This window comes from Silurus meridionalis, chromosome 2 (assembly GCF_014805685.1).
Source record: "Silurus meridionalis isolate SWU-2019-XX chromosome 2, ASM1480568v1, whole genome shotgun sequence".
NCBI lineage: Eukaryota > Metazoa > Chordata > Actinopteri > Siluriformes > Siluridae > Silurus > Silurus meridionalis.
The window spans coordinates 4,476,004-4,497,134 of NC_060885.1; the positions used below are offsets into that span (position 1 = coordinate 4,476,004).

Below are 21,131 nucleotides of genomic sequence, written 5' to 3' on the forward strand. Positions count from 1 at the left end.
AGTGACTAAGAGAGACAATACGTACTGATAAAAACATACTAAAACAATGCAAAGTACCTGCAACATTTTGGGAATAAATAATCAGAATATGATTTTTATAAATTACCTTTTCTCACTCTTCTCCTGGATCAGCAGCCTCCAACTCATCTACTGCAGTAACCTCTAATGTTTTCAGCTACATTCTAAAAACAGAAACAAGAGATCTTTCTCACATTTGTTATAAACATTAAGTAGCCCTAGAATGTATTTGATACTTAAGTCACATTTTAATGCAATTAATTTTACTGCATTAGCAACCATATCAAACCAAGACATTAATTTCAAAAGATACATAAAACTAAGTTTTACACAAAACATTTAATTTAAAACAGATTGGTATGTTTAGAAATATTTAAAAAAAAAGCATTTGGATCACCAGCAATTGTATTATTAACAATCGCAAACAAGGTCTTAGTATTTAGTCCGACATACTAGGTTTTGCAGAACTGCTAGTTCTACAAATGACTATGCATAAAACTGTTTCTGTGAAAATTCCAGTAGTTTCCACCAAGATTGAATCAACAAATATTCCTTTTATTTTTATTAGAGCAACAACAATCTGCCACTTCCTTTACTATTGCATTTTACAGATACTCTATAAGGTCTATGTCAGGCTTTTGGGGTGATTTTAAGTGCACTGTATATACAGTACATTAGCAAAGCACACTGTATATATGGTATATTATTTACACCCAGCAAGAACATTGCTGCCTTAACTATACTATAATATTTGGGTCACTTTTGTTCTCATGATATACAATCACCCAGGTCACATCTGCTATTTGGTGCTTCTGTAACAAACCCTTACCTCTGAGGGATAAGGAAGTACAATAGTCAGTAAGTCTACATCTATAAGATGCAAATTTAAGAGAAATTAATTTAATAAAGTTAATGGTGCTCATACAATAACTTTATAAAGTGAAGTCCCTCGAGACCAGGTTTCTGTCAGACACTATACACACAGCTGCTGATGTACATTGACTATCACATTACTACAAGGTACAACAAATCTGCTATGTGGTGCTTCTGTAACAAACCCTTACCTCTGAGGGATGAGGAAGTACAATAGTCAGTAAGTCTACATCTATAAGATGCAAATTTAAGAGAAATTAATTTAATAAAGTATATGGTGCTTATACAATAACTTTATAAAGTGAAGTCCCTCGAGACCAGGTTTCTGTCAGACACTATACACACAGCTGCTTATGTACATTGACTATCACATTACAACAACGTCCCCATATACCCAGTGTACTGCTAAACCATGTCTGTTACATACACACGCCAATAAACACAAAACACATGTAAATCACTAAAGCCCTGATATACAATGAAACAGGTCTCAGGCATACACACTACATACAGATTTATAAGATATAATAAGAGCTCAATATAATTTCACAACTGTAAAAAAATATATATTACCTGTTTACTGTGTTCGATGATTGCCAGAGTGTCTGCTGTTGCGAGGTTAAAGAGGTCTCCTCATCAAAAGGGACTGAACTGAATACTCCACACCTGAATAAGAAAAATGAAATATTAATCCAGTCGTGAACTTCACACCAGTTTTATCCTAATGCCCTGTCTGTTAATGAAAGCAGTCTAGGTCAAAAGGAACATAGGATGGCATGTGAATGGACCCTTACCTTTATCTGAATTTATATATTTCCAGGTTTGTCTTTCCCAGCAGATGTGTAATACTCCGTCTCCTGCTTTGGATGTTCTTTTCTCCTTCTGCGCTTCATCTCAGCCATGTTAAAATGATGCTGTTCTTCCCCACAGAAATGAGTGTTTATTTAAGTTGAAACCTTAAATTGTTAATATAAGTGGTGTTTATGTAAAACATGTCCAGTGATAGAGCATGGGACAATGCTGAGGAGAGCTGGGATTTAAACTCTCCATCACACTGACACTCAAAGATATCAGACTTCTGATGTGTTCATTCTGCTTTACTTCTGACTACAGTATTACTGAGTTATGAGTGAAGAGTATCAGGGGTTATTTACACCCTCACAGTGATACAGCAGTGTTTACACACTGTACCATCATCTCTATCTCACACTCAGACCCTCACCACCGCTCCAAACTCAGCCATGTAACTCCCGCGCCGCACGCACTCAGCTGTTTCCGGTCGCACGCGCTAACCGGAAGTGATGTTCTAGTGACATTAAATAGCATACAGCCTTATAATAAACAAAATAATAACAATTAAAAGCAGTTCTGAGTAGTTTGTAAGCAGTCCGGGTGCTGTGTGTACAACAGCTCACCTTACAACACTGCACGCGCTAACCGGAAGTGATGTTCTAGCGACATTAAATAGCATACAGCCTTATAATAAATAAAATAATTAAAAGCAGTTCTGAGTAGTTTATAAGCAGTCCGGGTGCTGTATGCCCAGCAGCTCACCTTACAACACTGCACGCGCTCTGTGGCCGGAGCGAACGCGTTTAAAGAGCCGCGAGGATGCGCGCGGCTATCAGCTAGCGGCTATCAGCACTGACTATTATTAGCTAGCATCCATGCTAACATACAGACATTTCCCTTCATTTTAATTCGGCCAAACGCACTAAACCCAAATTTATACAGTGCGCATTCGGTACAAGATTTATCAGTTATTAGTTATTCAACTCAGGCTTTAAAACTAACCATTGATAATGTTGCTAACTAGCCAGCTTTAATTTATGCCTTCTTAAGGCTAAATTCACCCCAATCTCCAGACTCCAATGAAATATTTCTTACAACATTAATTTACAACAAGGAACCGAGCTCTTGGAATATATCAATAGTCTACTCATTAAGTTTATGAACTTTATAATCATACCTGGCTTTTAAAGGGCTGGATAATGGCTGTTCAATGTGTTGGCAAACCGAGTCTAATGAAACTCCGCCTTAAAAGGAACACGTAGGATAATTGACGTAGGTCTCAGCCAATCACAGAACGAAAAATGGCAATCAGCGCTAGCCAATCAGAAGGCTCAAATTTTCACACATGTGTGAACGGATTGCAGTACCGGCTCCGGGCTACAGGGCGCACTACGAAATTCAAAGTTACACTGTGTTAAGTCAGTTTCGGGTGTTTGTGGTATAAATGGACATGGACTGAAATTTTGAATTTCAGCTTCTCTAGTATAGATATATATAGCCACAGTGCGGGAATTATGAGGACACCTGTCCTGTCCCCATAATCCCAAATGTCCCCATAATGTCGGTACGTAATCAGGTCAAATGTCCACATAAACCACAAAACCAACACACACACACACACACACACACACACACACACACACACACACACACATAGATACCTTATGAGGACCTTCCACTGCAATAAAGGGGATTATGTAAATGTGAGGACATTCTATTATAATAACCTCCAGTATTTTGCTAAGAAGTTCTATTAGATTTTGGAGTGTGTTTCTGGACATTTGTGAAGATTCCATCAGCCAGTTAATAAAGTCAGATACTGATGTACAGTAGGTGAGGTGGCCTGCGGTTTACATTTATCCAAAAGGTGTTCAGTAGGGTTGAGGTCAGAGCTCTATAGTAGGAGATCTTCCACTCCAAACCATGTAAACCATATCTTCTGAATGCTTTGTGCAAAGGGGCACAACAGGTCATGTTAGAACAGGTTTGGGTCTCCTAGATGAAGTTAAGGGAAAATTGAATGTTAACACATCCAGAGACGTCATATACAATTGTGCGTCTTCACTTTATGGTAAGAATTCAATTCAAATCATGTTTATTTTTATCGTGCTTTTAACAATGAACATTGTCTCAAAGCAGCTTTACACAGATAATGTGGTGAGTAAAAGTTAATATGTTCTTTATAAGTGTACATTTGTCCCTTGATGAACAAAAGGAAACCCATCCTCATCTGGGTTGCACGGAATGTCCATCCACAGCAGATACACGATGCTGCGGGGCACAGCAACGATAACAGTTCGGGGAATAACCACATGTAGCTGAAAAAGTCAGGTATCCCAATACCTTTTGGCAACATAGTGTATAAGTATCAAATATAACTGTGTTTCAAGTTACAACAACAATTCATGAGTCACTAGTCACTGTGACCAGATTGTGAGTACGAAACCAAAAGCTATGTTACTATTCTTGAAAAAAATCCTAATTAAAAATTTAAAGTAATATTTCATATAAGGTTTATAGAAGATTTTCCCTTTTGCTTTAGTTCTCAAAAAAAGCATACAATCTAAACTTTTTATAATCAAATACTTTAATAAACACAGCAAAGAATAAGGGCATTAGGGATCATCATTAAATATTAATTCATCAAAAATTTCAGCTACATCAGGCATAAAGTGCAAGAGGCAGAACAACCCGAGCTGCAAAAAAAAGAAATAAAGGAAGGAAAAGAAAATTATTTTGTGGCGAGATTCCAGGTTAATTTTACACTGTACACAGTAAAAACGAGACAACGTTAAACTAAACTGTTTGGTGAATTACTCCAGAAAGTGAAAAGAATCCTGAACCAACATGGCAACCATTCCATACTTCAACACCATGTATTCCATATTGACTTCGACTCATTGAAATCAACCCATACAATCAGAGTTCTACAAGTGTTATTTAAAGAGCAAACAGTCGTCTGGAGTGATATCTATCATAGAATGACCTGCCCAGTCACCACACCTAAATCCTATTGAACTGCTCTGGGATGAATTGGATAGCAAAAAAAAAAAAAACTCCAACTAAGAAAAACATCTTTGGCAAATTTTAAAAAAGGCACGGCAAAGTATTTCAGCTGAATGTTTGGAGAAACCAACTGTCTGGATGTGGAAATTGTTTAAAGCTCTTCTTAATGCTGAATGAGGATTTTTCAATAAAAATAAAGTGGAACATTTTTGAATAAAAGCACAATTGCTCAGTCTTGAGGATGTTCTCCATGATTGTTCAGAGGCACCAACAATCAAGACTTCTGTATAAATGCTACATAAACATCTAACAAAATAATGAAATAAAATCAGTTTTTACGTCTGTGGTACAATCCGAGAGATTTGCTGCAACAACAGAAAGCTGATTGGTTGTTGCATGTTGGTCGCATTTGCAATTGTAATACAGAAAATTCTATTTGGACCAGCGAAAGAAAGAACACCACCACCATGGAAATTAACAAACAAAAACATTCTAAAGTGCTGTGGGAGCATTAATATAACCATTATATGGACATCGCACTGTTTAAACCTTTTTAAGACCCAGAACAGCGAATTTAAGACTTTATAAGGTCTAAAATTTCGAATTAGTTTTTTAATTTTTCAAGACCCTGTGAAAACCTTTTTTTAATTATAAAGTTTAATTATTTAATAATTTAAATTTATTTAATTTAAATAATACTTTTGTGTGTGTGTGTGTGTGTGTGTGTGTGTGTGTGTCATTTCAGTTTTCTGAACTTGCTAATTGTTATAAAAAAAACCCCCACTAATACAGTATTTTAATTCCATTTCCAGTTAGCAAGCATGTATGATCAGAATGTAAGGTAGAGGCCTCTATACACTATGGAGAGTGTTTCTCTACTATAAACCATGTAGTGTATCCACTTGGTAAAAATATTACACCAGCAAAAGTGCTCCCTTTAAACTTTCACTTTAGTAAAAGTACAAAAGTATCCAAAGTACTATGATTTATTACGGCTATAATGTTACTTTACTTTACTTAATCAACTCAGTTTCTGTGAAAAGTCTTTAATGTTACTTTTATGCACACTGATCTATTAATAGAATGATATTAATGAGTCAAACACGGATTGATATCTAATTATCATGAGCCCAAAACCTTCATTTTAACTACTTCAATGAAATCGAAATGTAGCTGAGTAAAAAGTACGATATTTGACCTTGACATGTAGTGAAGTTTAAGTCTCCCCAATAAAAATCAGTAAAGTACAGATATATGAAAAAGCTCCTTAAGTACAGTAACGAATTACATTTAATTGGTTACTGTCCCCCACTGAATCAGTATGAGTATTAGCATAACCTAAAGTTTATAGTTGAGACATACAGTAACTGATGAAACCAAAGTTGAATTTGCCGTTTGGTCACGTAAAAGAAAATAGATTTCAATTTCATTTATTTTACTAAATTGAAATTCTAGTTCTAGTTTCTAGAAAAGAAAAAAAGCACCCAGGATTAGCTACAGTATAAACCCTGTCATAAGAGCATCTGACTAACCAAAGCTTCTCTAACATCCCCAAGTGATGTTGTGCAACCAATAATTGAAACAAACGGAGCGCATAGATACAAAGGACTATTTTCAACTAGTCATTTTAATAATGATTATTTAAAAAAATTATAATAATAGGATAATGTTTTCAGAAAATAAAAGGAAAAGACACTCTTTAGAGCAGCAGGAAAACGGCCATGGTCACTGCGGCGATTGTTAATTGGAGCATTGACGCAAAAGCAATTTCATGAGCTGCTAACCAGCATTACCATATGTAAGCACACACCAGCTGTCTTTTAGTGTTATTGTGAAGGCACAAGGTTTAGTGTGGCCTGCCCGCTTCCCTTCATTCCTCCAGCAGCCGGAGTGAATAGAGCCACATTCGAAAAAATCCAGTGAGTCACACTTCTGTAATGCTCCTATTAAAACACGGCGTAAAAACCTCGATTGGGGGCGACACTGCGCTACGAGGACCGCATTTGCGAACAACAATCGGTTATTTGCACGGTTTCAACCTGGCGTTTTACACAATCCCCCAACTGCCTCCTTCATACAGTATATTTACGTCCGTATTTTTTCCATCTGCCAGACATCACTACAAGTGAAGTCCTACAAAGAAACAGGCTTTTCATAATCGTAATAGTAATAACACAAAAGCTAAGCAGTGCTATCTACTGCCAACGTAGTAAAAAAGATGAGGGATGGAAAAGCGGTGAATAAACACAATTGAGACTGGATAGAGACTAGTCAACACAAACAGACACATCAGCTACAAGTTGGGTTTTTTTGACTGAATAATACGCACTCTCGACAACAATAAAGCAGCGTAAGTAAATATAATGAGCCGATTCAGAGTTACGCCAATGTCAGCGTTTATGCCAGTTCTAGTGTTGTATTTAGAGTTTGGTTATGTAGCTGCTTGATTTGGGGTTCTGGAAGGACCAAAACACAAACTAAACAAGCAGTTAGCATGGATAATAATGGCATTCACTGTAAGTCTATAGGCACCTCAAGTCTACAGGCACCTCACCACCACACCTATATGTAATAACCTCCAGTTTTCCGGAAAGAGTTTCATCTGAACTTGTGAATGTGGATGTAAAGGTTTCAGTCCAATCAGAAGATTTCGTGAGGTGATTCGATGATATAGAAGCTGAGAAAGTGATCTAGTTCATCTCAAATTCAAGTGCAAGTTTATTTCTATCGCACTTTTCACAATGGACTTTGGTTAAAAGCAGCTTTAAAAACCTTAATTGGGGGTCGAGGTCATTAAAGGGAATGATGTGTGTTTATCCCTGATGAATGAGCCTGGGGCAACTGTGGGAAGAAAAAACTTTCTTTAGAAGGTGTTCAAAAGGGTTTTGTGGTGTTTTTTTTGTTAGGACTTTTAAGATCTTTTACTCCAGCTTTAACATACAATGAAGCTTGCTTTGTGTAGAGGAACATCATCATTATGCTTGAACAGAGTTTCAATCTTTTAGCTCCAGTGAAAGGAAATTGTAATACCTCAGTATGAAAAAAAAATCACATTCAATGAACGTGTGTGTGTGTGTGTGTGTGTGTGTGTGTGTATTAGCCTGCTTGTAAACTCTGAATCTCTGTTTATTTCATTTAAGACTATCATGCATCATCAATGATCTGCAATCTAATCAACCTTTAGTCCTGTTTGTTCCAGTGTCTGTCTAATACAATAAAAGAAGCCTTTGAGTGACCACCCACCCGACTCGCATTGTGAATTAATCAACCATCACCGACACAGATACAGACACATGCATATTGTACATACACACACTTCTGGATTTAAAGTAAACAAACCTGGACAGAGATTAAGCACACACACAAACACACACACACACAAGCGCACTATTCTATTCTTTTTCCAGGTTTTACAAGCAGAAGCAGCACAAGTTTCCGTGCCTTTTCCAACACTGCCATCTAATTAAGTCATCCAGCAACACTGTCTAACTCACCAACAAAAAGTATAAAATATCAGTCTGGGTTTGAACAAAAGGCTCCATCATGAGGAGTGTTGTGTTTGGTAAACAGAATCCGTCCTGGATGACCTACAATAAAAATGGGGAAGAGGAACGGCTGAGCCGGTTTACAGCTGAGAGCCCAGTAAAAAAAAGGGAAAAAAAAAAAAAAAAACAAGTTGAGAGCACGGGCGATTTACAAATGATTTTTCAGCTCTTGCTGGAAAAGGTGATGAAACGGCATCTATCATAGTCGTGATATTTTCAAGATTTAAGGAGAAACTAAATCTAAAGGAAATTTTCCCTACAAACCATTCGACTCCTTTATACACAGAAACTGGATTGACACACACAATCTCACACACACACACACACACACACACACACACACACACACACACACACACTTAAATAAGCAACTTTACAACTTTACGCAAATAACTGGACTAAACCCCCAAATGTTTACATGTATAGCACAGATTATATGGACAATTTATTTGCCATAACACACATTTACTGTTGCTTTGTCACTGTATGTATTTTATCAGTGTTGTGTTTTTTTTTTATGTAGTTTTGCATAATATATCACCTTGTTTCTAGAAGAACCTCGTTTCATTTTACTTAGTACATTCACATTTACAGCATTTGGCAGATGCCCGTATCCAAAGTGACTTATTTATCTCATACAACTAAGCAACTATGGGGTTAAGGGCCTTTCTCAGGGGCCCAGGAGTGGCTGGTGTGGGAAGGATTTGAACTTCCGACCTTCGGAATCCAAAGTCCAATGCCTTAACCACTAAGCTACCACATGTACTGTATATGGCTGAAATGACATTAAAAGCTGTAACAGTTGGCAATTTTTCCTCAGTAATCCACTTAATTGCAAAGCTTTTAGCCTTAAGAATAACTCTTCTTCGCTTTTGCATCAGGTGGGAGAAGAATTGTGTGTGAACAATCAAACATGGACAAAAGTTCTCTTTATGCATTCACATAATGCAACTGACCGTTCGCTAATGATCAGCTACATGCTATTTATGAGCACGACTGTTTCGAATAGAAGGTCTATTTGATTTTTCAAGAATTAATTCCAAGATTCCAAGAAAAACACCTGCCTGAAGTAGGAGCTCCCAAACAAGATCCAATGAAACCGTTTCAGCTTACTAAAACACTATTTGAGGTTGTGGATGCTAATTTAACTCGGATACACACGGTGGCTCGAGTGCCAAGTACCAAGACAAAGGGGAATAGGTTTCATGTCTACAGTGCCACAGTTAAGCCCGGTATGCTAACAGTGTTCGAAATCCTTCCGCTGCAATACAGCCAACATCAGGAACTTTGGCTGAACAACCTCACAAACTCGAACTAAAATGAGAAGCTAAGAATTTGCCTTGAAATGTAAATGGTAGCTTGGTGGTTAAGATGTTACAGCTCTGATTGGAAGGTTGTGAGTTTAAATCCCAGAACCACACAACTGCCTGTGCTGGGTGCTTTAGCAAGGCCCTTAACTGTTTAAGTTGCATAAATGAAATCATTGTACATCATTTTTTATAAGAATGCTGTAAAAATATACGGACAAAAGTTTGTATACTCCTTACCATAAGATGGTATGCTGCTTCTGAACATCCTTTTTTTTTCTTTCTTTTTTTTACAACTTGTTTCATAATGGCATGTTGAAGAGGTTGTTGTGTTGAGGTGAACAATTTGATTTGTATTTTAGGAAACAAAACCTAAAAATGGCTTTTCACTAACACTCAGGTACTGTTTAAATCAGATAATCAAAGACTTTTACTAAAGTCATATTGGAATTGGTGATTTTTAACTTGAAATGAAATACGTTCTTTACTTTTACTCAAGCATGTTAAGCATAACTTCATGTAGGTTTGTGAGTAGTGCATTGTTGTGATGGAACAGGTTTGGGCCTTCTTTGTGGTATGGGAAATACAACATAAAGCTGGAAAAGTCAGTTGTCTCAATACTTGGCCATATAGTGTATGAATTATTGCCGTGGGTACAGTGAGTCACAAAGCTTTTGACAAATTCTAACAAATGGCCAACCCTATGTGTCTCTCTATATATCCAAGACAGAATATCACTGTCTTAAATACTGAGATAAAAAAACATTAGCAAGACCACTGAAAACTGCAGTAGAGGAAGAAGCACACAGCACTAAGTTTACGAACGGGAACCTGAACTGCCTTAAAGTACGCTTACAAAGTATGTTAAGTCAAGTCAAGTCAAAGTGAACTTTGCCATTCAGCCAAGCAGCAATATGCAAAGCAGAACAAAATTGCTCCATGTGCAGATGAACATATAACAGTCAGTAGACAAGACAGGTAATATATAGACAGCACAATAGACAGTAGACAGTATACATAGATAACACAATAAACATCACGAGAAACAACAAAAAAAAAAACTAAAATAGAATTAAATTAACTGCACGTCAGTACTCACACACAGAGTAACACAATAGAAAAAAAATATTGCACAGCCAGTACACACATTGAGGCTTATTGCACGATAATTGTTCACACTGTGTATTAATGCACAAGTGATGAGAAGAATAAATAGCACATGACTAGTCTTGATAATACACAAGATAAGACGGAAAAAGTGTGCCGTTTCAGTCATGACAGGTCTGTAGGTTTTTTTATTATTTCTTTATATTTTTTTGTAATATTAAAATCGTTGGCATGGCATGGCCTGATGGCATGTGATAAAAAGCTCTTGCAGAGTCTGGTAGTTTCGCACCGTTTACTACAGTATCATTTTCCAGAGGGTGGAGGTTTCAACTGGCTGTGGGCAGGGTGGGTAGGATACTTGACTATCCTGTCAACTCTATACAGGCAACGGTTCTTGTACAGGTCCTGTATAGATGGAAGCGAGGTTCTGATTATTTTCTCAGCAGTCTTCATTACTTTCTGTAGGGTCTTCTGGTCAGAGACAGAACAGTTTCCATACCAGACTGATATGCTGCTGGTCAGAATACTTTCTACCATACCTGTTAAGACCGTAGTAAGGACAGGAGGGGGGAGGTTAGCTCTTCTTAGCTGTCTCAGGAAATGCAAGGGCTGTTGTGCCTTCTTGACAAGAGAGTTGGTGTTAGTAGACCATCTTAAGTCCTCTGTGATTTGTAACCCCCAGAAACTTGGTGCTTCCCACTGATTTTTCAATGGTTTTTTGGATCATTAAAGGGGTGTGAAGTGTGTGCTACCTCCTGAAGTCAACAATGATCTGTTTCGTCTTATTGACATTCCGTGCCTGGTTGTTGTTCTCTCATCAAACAATGAGTTGGTCCATCGCCTCTCTGTAGGTCGACACTTCATCATTATTCACGAGGCCCTCTACCGTTGTATCGTCTGCAAACTTGATGTGGTTAGTGTTAACTTGGCACAGCAGTCATGAGTTATCAGGGAGAACAATAGTGGACTCAGATCACAGCCCTGGGGGAGGTCATTGCTCAGCATGATTGTCTCAAGAGGTTTTATAACCCACATGAACTATCTGGGGTGTTTCTGTGAGGAAGTTCAGAATCCAGTTGCGTAGTGGTGCGTTGATATCTAATGAGCTGAGTTTCTGTACCAGGTCTTGTTGAATGACTGTATTAAAGGCAAAGCTAAAGTCAATAAAGAGCATCTGCACATAGCTGTTCTTGTCCTCCAAAAGTGACAAGTGAATCGTTGTTGATACGGCATCATCAGTGGAGCAGTTACGGCGGTATGCAAACTGGAGGGGGTCAAATGTTGCCAGGGTCTGAAAGACGTTTTTTTATTGACCAGCCTTTCAAAGCACTTCATCATGATGGTAGCAAGTGCCTTGAGGGCGGTAGTCGTTAAGTGTCGATACAAGGTAATTACCACAAACGACCATACATCCGGTTCTTATCCCGGTTGGACAGTACATCTAAAACGCTCATATCCCTGTACTGCACGAGCAAATTGTAAAATGCCTCAGTTTTAAAAAACCTCCATTTTCACATTCCACATTCATATCCACTCTGGAGAGCGTTTCCAAAAAGCTACTTTCTCGTTGACTGAAAACGCCATCCCAGTGTGGACAGAAGGCCAAAACTGAGGAAACAATTTGTGTTTTCGAACAAAAACGTATTAGTGTGAACATGGCCTAAAAATGGTTTGGAAGTACGTTGTGTGTTCTGCTGGCAGTGACGTTACAAGAGTCTAATCTCTAACAATCTTAAGAAAATATACAAAAACACTATTGCTCATACTATTTGTGTGGGAATGTCAGTTGTTTGTTATTGGTGATGAGACATTTACATTTATAGCACTTAGCAGACGCTCTCATCCAGAGCGACTTACAATTATCTCATTCATACAACTGAGCAGTTGAGGGTTAAGGGCATTACTCAAGGGCCCATCAGTGGCAGCTTGGTGCTGCTGGAAACCAACATATACTTACCTTCTTATTAATATAGTGGACAGTACCTCCACCTGTCATGCAGAAGACCAGGGTTCGAGTCCCTGACAGGGAGACTCTCTTTTGGGAAGGGGGTAGCTTAGTGGTTAAGGCTCTGGGGTTCAAGCCCCAGTATCGCCAATGTACCACTCTTGGGCCCTTAAGCAAGGCCCTCAGTGCTCCCAGAGTGCTGTAACTTTGCTAACCCTGCATTCTGACCCCAGCTTCCTAACAGCTTCGCTGAGATATGTGAAGAAATAATTTCACTGTGCTGTAAAGTACAATTATAAAGCTTCTTTCTGAGATTTAAACTCACAACCTTCTGATTAGAAGTCCAACATCTTAAACACTGAGCTGCCCCTTTCCCAAACTTGTTGTTTAGCCTAACTATTCAAGGCAATCCATGCCATCATATTAGTATCGTTGCCAGGAAATGCATAAGTTTGGTGTTTAAATAAGTGTCATTACAAAATAAATAACAAAATGTAATATTTGTTTCAGCATCCTCTCATGACATCCTTAGTGCATCGTCATATACAGTAGAACCATGTTGGAATTATATACTACATTCGTTTTGGATGAGGAAAATTTTAATTTATTCCTGACAGTTTGAAATTTTGGGCATTTTGGATATCTCCATTAAGAGACTTGGTGCAGCCATTGCTCATTTGCAATCAATTATTCAGGAGCTGTGACTCTACAACATGGAGACAAATATTTTACAGTCCAGCAGCCAACTAACCTTCTCACCCCTTATTAGCAGAGCACAAAGAAGCTACTGTATGGCTAGTAGTGTGCAACACATTTCTCCTAAATTCAGCAGAGGTTTGGGAATCCTGTGCCGATTGTCACCCTGTTGGAAGTCATTCTTTCAGCCAGAATTCAGTTGCTCAGATTCCAAGCTGCATGATTGGCCTGTTCCGATGCCTTTTTCTTGGAAATAAGGCAACATAGATGGAAGTTCACTGGCCACTCAATTATGTGGAATGAATCACTTCGGTGCACCACTGAAATTCAAGACTGTAAGCCAAAGATAGGCATAAAAAAAGGGAAAAAAGAAAAAAGGACTATTTCCATGGTGATCGAGATCTCTATGTGTCTAAAGCTATATGCTTGTACAAACAAAGGCAATTTCGATGTGCTTTCAGGAGGAAAATGTTACAATTTAGCATACATCATTAAGAACCCATTTGCTTACTGTAATGTCTAGAGATCACAGCTAGCTAACGTCTGTGTTTGTTTGGAAGGCATGGGAGCAGCAGAAAAGTACAACATAACAGCTCGAGACAATATCTCTGCTGACAACGTACCTGGCCCAGCTTTTAAAACATTATGATTCCGGGAAACCGACATTGCAGAGCATTAAAGCACCATTACATCACCTGTGTTCCTTAAGCTACATAGTAAGCAGGTGGTTAATGGTCCCGATCCTTGATGTCGTTTTTGCAGTGCTGTAAAACTCCCCTAAATGTCTGTATTGAATTTCAGCGACAGAACTAAGGCGAGGCGATACCGTTTCACCGCGCAAGCTCGTTCAGACTTCCTTCTGCGATCCTAGATACAGATAATAAGGCTCGTCATTAGATTATAAACACTGACTTGGGTTGCAGAGTGATTCAGATTAGCGACAAACGCTTTACACTGCGCAACCTGAAAATCTAATTAGCGCCGCTGAATAAAGAGTTTGACAGGAGCTCAGAAGCATGGTTAAGCATGCTGTGCCTATCTTCTCTCTTAATTTAGCTTCTTTTATTCTGGTCTAAAGCTTGTTGATTCTCGTACGATTCATGTTTTTGAGTCGAACAGCTTCAGGGCTTCAGGCGGTGGGTCATGGTGAAGTCTTTCATGGTTTGTGTGGTTCTCTTTATTTCTACCAACAGCAGAACATTAAAACAACTTCATAGGAAACACAAACCGTTTCTGTACGAGGTGGTGTCAAACATTTTCGAACTCACAAGAAAGTACTTTATTCATCTACTTTTACACACTAACACCTTCCGTGACTCGTGCTGGATCTCCGCAATGTGTCAAAAGTGCGATCTTTGAGATTCACCTTCGGGAAGAGGGTGAAGTCAAATCTATCAGGCACGGAAATGAGATCATGTTTCCGACGAAAAACTCGCGTATGAGGAGAACTCGGTCACGTGGTCAGAATAGCCCCAGTTGCACAGCTCCCGATGTCTTTTGGCCCACTGATTTATGAAAGGCGGTGCTCCCTGTGACTATGCATGCAGCCTTGTGGTGCCATCTGTTGTCGTGTTACTAAATTAGTCTCGAAACGTTTTGATATCCCTCGTACATGTACAATTGTTATAATAATTATTTTCCAATTATAGTTGCTTTAATTTCAAATACAGTCCATGCAACAAGTGATTTGAATGAAACCCATTTATAACGTTTAATAAACCACTAACCAAACATGTGTTCTAGACAGGAATGAAATAAAGCTAGGGAGTAAACCATGGTGTCCGTATTCCAATAAATACATTTCAATAAACAAAATATAACAAAAGGTGATAAGCACTCGGTTTGTGCGATATGATCATCTCGCATGATCTAATCAACTCTGTACAATATTACACTGCCACAATATCCACACTCCCGCAATCCAGTAGGGTTTTCACACATCCGCTGTAAATGTGCTGCAGATATCTAATCGGTCAATCCTACGGCAGCAGAGCAATGCATAACATCATGCAAATATGGGTCAAGAGCTTCGGTTATTTTTCACATCAAACATCAAAATGTGGGAAAAGTTTGAGCTCTGTGAATTTATCCATCACATGGTTTCAGGTACCAGGTGGGCTGGTTTGAGTATTTCATAAACTGCTGATCCCTTGGGATTTATTTTTTTTTTTTACAAACAAACATCTCTAGAGAGGAAAAAAGGAGAAAGTGTGTATGTATTTTTGTGCCATACATTTATATATATGGAATAGTGTATTAAAAACATCTGTACCAGGTATGGGTTAGAAATCCCAAGGAGAATTGAGTTGTCAGCACTACATCCTTTGGGACTTCCAGAGTTCCAGACAAACATGAAGCTGCTGGCTAACCAACCACATATACAGTAGTGCCAGTTGAAAAAGAGCAGAAGATGGCAGCTGTGATAGATGTGGCAACCCTAGCTCACAAAAAAGACACAAAAGTACCAGGAGGCTGCAGGAACTACTGGAACAGATGTGGTAGGTGAAGTTCAAATGGGTCCCAGTGGTAATATAAGCATTAAATTAAGCATTAAACCCCTGGACTGGGAAAGTGGCAGCAGAGTTCATCTGAGGTCTTTGTCCAGAAAATGTGCATTTTAATAGTAAGATTCATCTGCATAAAAGTTAACAATGTGATGCATCTTTTATTTATGTAATTATTATTGGATGGGCTTTACTTTTATTATTTAGAAATTGACCAGTAATTTGTGACCAATATTAGATACGTATATCGATTTCTTGTTGCTAAATCGGTTCTCGAGTGCGTTCTCTCAGCACCGCTGCTGCTACGTGAATATGACGTATCACAACATTATGAAGACCTGAGAGTGACATAGAATACAGATTAACATGGCAGAGGTAGAGCTGCATCTTCCTGGAGACAGAACAGGAAAAGAACATCTGGTTTTATTTCATCTTTTTTTTTTCACTACAGAAGGTGTTTCAATAAATTGATGATTTGCTGTCTGTCCTAAGCAAGAGCTTTGTTTGCAGTTTGGAGGTGACATATATAAAGCTCAAGGTCAGGAAAGGAATGTGAAAAAGAGTGAGAACAGGGGGTAGGTGGAAAGGGAATAACATAACTTTAATGAGAGTGAAAAAAATAGAGAGAGGCGGTACAACATATCCTTTTAGTGCTTAAAAATTAGATAGCTTGAGTTTGATTGCTAGCCAAAAAGGTCCAATTGTGAAAAGACTGGCAAAGTGCTGCATTAGCAGTCAGCTTACGGTTCAGCGTCGTTCTTTAAGAGCCGCTCTTATTAATCTCATTTTTTCATGCTGTACTATTGAGACAGACATGTCCCTGACGGGCCATCACCAATTAATTCAACCGTCCAACAGAAGTGCTTATGCAACAGTAACGTGCACTGATCTTCTGAAATGACTTTGTAAACACTTTCTCGTATACTGTAGTCAAGTCAAGTAGGATTTATTTTCATTTCAACCATATACGCTGCAGTACACAGTGAAACTAAACAACGTTTCCCCAGGACCTGGTGCTACAGCAAACAACATAAATTAACAAAAGGAACACAAACTACACATAACACTAAACTAACAACAAGTGCACAACACAAGGGAAAAAAAAGGCAAGTACAGTATAGAAGTTTATACTTGTATCACTTGCAGCTCATAAATATAGTCATGCCATTTATTTCAAACTTCTTCTTCTTCGGCTTCTCCCATTAGGGGGCGCCACAGCGGATCATCCGTCTCCATACCCCCCTGTCCTCTACATCTGCCTCTTTCAACCAAACCATCTGCATGTCTTCCCTCACCACATCCATAAACCTCCTCCTTGGTCTTCCTCTTTTCCTCCTTCCTGGTGGCTCCATCCTCAGAATCCTCCTACCCATATACCCCATGTCCCATGTTTTTGTCCATAAATATACACTCAATTATTTCCAATAACATTTATATTGTACTTACTATCCAAAAAGATTTCAGCCTCACATAGCGTGTTGCAGAGGTTGAAATGATCTGCCCTGGGCTTTCACAAATAAACAATTTTAGCGTAAAAACATGAATGAAGCTGTCGCTTTAACCAATCAGATTGCGAGTTGCTGGCACTGAGGCCATCTAGCAGGTGCTTAGTAACTTTGGCCTTTTTACCTCCTTCGATTGGATAATCGGAGAGCGCACTGGTCAAAGCTCGCAACCTGCATCTGTAGCAAACTGCACAAGCTGAAATATATTCGTGTGGATTTAATCATTTTTTTTTATTTACTCCACATTGACTGACAGTGAATAAGAAATTGAGTTGGTCATAGATGCATTTACGAGGACGTTTTTCAAGACGGACTTTTCAAGGATACACGAGGAAAGGTCAAACAAAACAGCTCAAAACAGTTGTTCAGCTTTGTCATAGTTTTTTTGCCTTTGTTTATTGCCTTTGTTTATAATCCTTAAAAAAAAAGCATATAAATGCAGGGAAAAAACCCGGGATCATTTTCTGAGGTAATTATCGAGGCTTCTGCTAGAGTTGATGTATGCGAGAGGTGCAGTTGTGGCTCCAGTGAAAGGAGACGTGTTGAATTGTGTTTATTCTCACTGTATGAGATTCCTGTCTGTGATGCAGCGCTCTGTTCTACTGCGTTACTTTATAATATTGAGGGTTTTTATAGCCTAAAGTGGATACAATTGCCTTTATGCATTTATTTTATTCCATGTGCAGTACTGCATGAAAAAAATTCTCATCACGGGTTACGTAACAAATTACTGACAAGTATTATACAGTGATCACTGGGAAATCATTGTGGTATATGAGGAAAGACACAATCCAGCCAATGTTGTTATATAAAAATAAAGCATTCTGTGCCACATAACACTCCTGAGCATGAATTATTCTCATATAACACAGTCTACCGTGTTATTCTTCACCTAACATATACAAGCCATGACATCGTCCTTCCAAACACGCTGTCCAGGCCTGCTGGTGCTCCAGTTGTTAAATAAACGCAGAAAGAAAAACGCAGAACACCACTCCGGTCTCTTCGGCTTCTCATTATTCCAGTGATGGATTCTGGGAACTGACTTGTCTCTCCACACCAGGCTTAAGCAAATACACAGAGTACTGAGCTACATAGAACACACTGTTTCCCTCCTTTTTTTTCCGTTTCCCCCTCTCTAACGTATAACGAGCTTCCGATGGAAGAAAGGGAAAAAAAAAACAGCTTTGGGGTGAAAGGAAATGTATTCTCCAATTTATTTTAGCACTTAAAAACCCCCGAGACATCATGAATACCAAACACTGGTTGGTTCCTTGACGACAAACACACTGAAGGGGGGGGCAAACAGAATAAGAAAAAAAAAAAGAAATCCATCGATGGAAAAGTAGGAAAAAAATGTAAACAACCGAGTAAACTTTGAGACGCTGGGAAGGAGTCAGATATGGATGAGTGGGAAGCTTTTATTCCGGAGCAGAGACACAATGAGAGGACGAGAGAAGATTATTAAAGTCTGATCAAAGGAGCGTTTGTTTCGAGATTGTATCTGTCTCAGAAGAGCTGCTAAGGATGCTGCCTCTCTTTCTTAGGGCTTGTGATGCTTCAACCGGCACAATGAGTGATAGAGAGAGAGAAAGAGAGAGAAGAAAGAAAAAAGACAGAGTTTGCTTTTGATGCTTCAAAGCACTGCATGCTGAGAAACTCCACATCTTGTTTTGCGCATGAGAGGTTTGTTTGTTTGTTTGCATGTTTTATTTATCTCGCCACAATGAGCTGAGATCAAATTTGCTCGAGTAGTGCGATGGAACTTATCCAGACTACAATCAAAGAAAAACTCTTACAGAGATGAACTAATAAAAGAGATATGTATATAAATATTTAGCTTTCAATAGAAATCTAAATGATATGATGGTCAGCAGGGCTGCAAGCTCAGTCTTGCATAGTAATCATACATTAATACAGTATCAGTCGTCTAGCTTCGAAGGCACGTCGCCAACATGGACACTCGACCGCTAAACACATGGCGGGTTCACAAATTGCTTGGGCTGTGCAGTAATAGATGTGTGGAAGACAGGCTTCTGTATCGCAGCACTGGTAAAACCCCTTGCTCATTTAACTAGGAGATTCTTAGAGTAGAAGACCTTGAGCGACCTGCTAGAGACCCCTGAGCTGCACCCCAGGTCTTCTCATCCTACATCAGTACCTGACTTTACTAATGACCTCTTGGCTAAATGAACACGAATCTCCACAAAAACACTTCAAATTCTAGTGGAACATCTTCCCAGAAGAGGGGAGGTTATTAAAAAACAGCTGGGGACTACATTTAGAAGGGAATGTTTAAAAGCACATACTAATCTTGCGAACAAGTGTCTTTTGCTTTGATGGATTGTAATTCTAATAACATTATCCTCTGCAGCAGAGGTAGCTCTCAGTCTTAGTATATTGGGCGGGTCCTCATAAAAGCCTGCTTCATCAAAGTGTTTGATGGTAAATGTCCTTGCGGATACATTTGAGATTTTTCAGATTGACTAACCTTCAATTATTTTCATCTTGACTTAACTAAGTGTTTCTTGCCACAATATGGATTTGTACACTAGTTGTAGTAACACTAATAGAGCTATTGACCCTGTACTTTCCTCTGTACAAGACAACTGATGATCTAAAGCACATTAGAAAGGCAAGAAATGTCATAAATGACTCTTGACGAGGCGAACCTGTGAACTAAAAAACTTTCCAGGTGACTACCTTGTGAATCTGATGAGAGAAGACCATAAGTTTGCCAAGTTGTCTTGAAAAAAAACTAAATAGAGCTAATTTGAGAAAATTTTAAATATAAAACATATTCTGGGTTGTCGATTTAAAAAAAACAACAATTTATTTATATATAATTATAAGTAGCAACACAATACTTTTATTATTTAAAAAATTACCAATCATTTGTGACCAATATTGGATATGTAGGTCAATTTTACGACGTATCACAACGCAACGGAAACCGAGGCGTGTCCTGAAAGTCACATAGAATACAGATTAACATGGCAGAGGTAGAGCTGTAACTTCCTGCACACAGAACAGGAGAAGAACATCTGGTTTTATTTAATCTCATTTTCTTTTTGAACTACAAAGGCCTGTCAGAATTGATGATTTGCTGTCTGTCTGAAACAAAGAAAAAAAAAAGAACTACCTGTACCATATTGAATTGTTTATCATCATATTTTTTTCATGCATCGTACTGTATCTGTTTCATGTGTATATTTAATGTATCATATTTTCTATGCCTCAAGATGCAAATCAAATTGGCTTCAGTTAATGTAAATGCACATTCCTTATATATATATATATATATATATATATATATATATATATATATATATATATATATATATATATATATATATACACATACATACACACACACATACACACACAACCAGAGATGCTTAAAATAATTTTCAGCCTCCAGCCATGTCATGCCTGCTTTTTTGCCTCATGCCTGTACATTTGTAACAACCTATTTTCCGGATCTTGTTGTGCTTTGTGCATTGCGAGTACACTCCAAGATTCAAAGCCTGGGATCACAGCTCCACACCTCACTGCATACACGCAGGTGAAACCATCTGTGTTGGTATGTTTGTCCTGACCAGTGCTTAACCCAGAAAGTGTTGTCCTGCAGAGCTTCAAAACATTAGGTGACATAAGGGGTTGGATTCCTTTGCTTAATCCACTGGAGGAGTAGAGAGGTCAGATGGACGACCCATTCGGTAATACTGCAAGTCGTCCTGCAAGCGTGCGCCTTGTCAAAGCTGCAAGTTTTTGTTCTGGGGGTGACAGTGATTGGATGTTTTTTTTCTCACCTGCTGTCCACTGAGGCCTGG

General features: G+C 38.5%; 1 protein-coding gene across 1 annotated transcript in view; it reads right to left on the bottom strand.

Annotated features, from left to right (window-relative positions):
• galntl6 (polypeptide N-acetylgalactosaminyltransferase like 6) overlaps positions 1-21,131 on the bottom strand; it is a 290,808-nt gene that overhangs the window by 234,374 nt on the left and 35,303 nt on the right. The window lies entirely within an intron of this gene.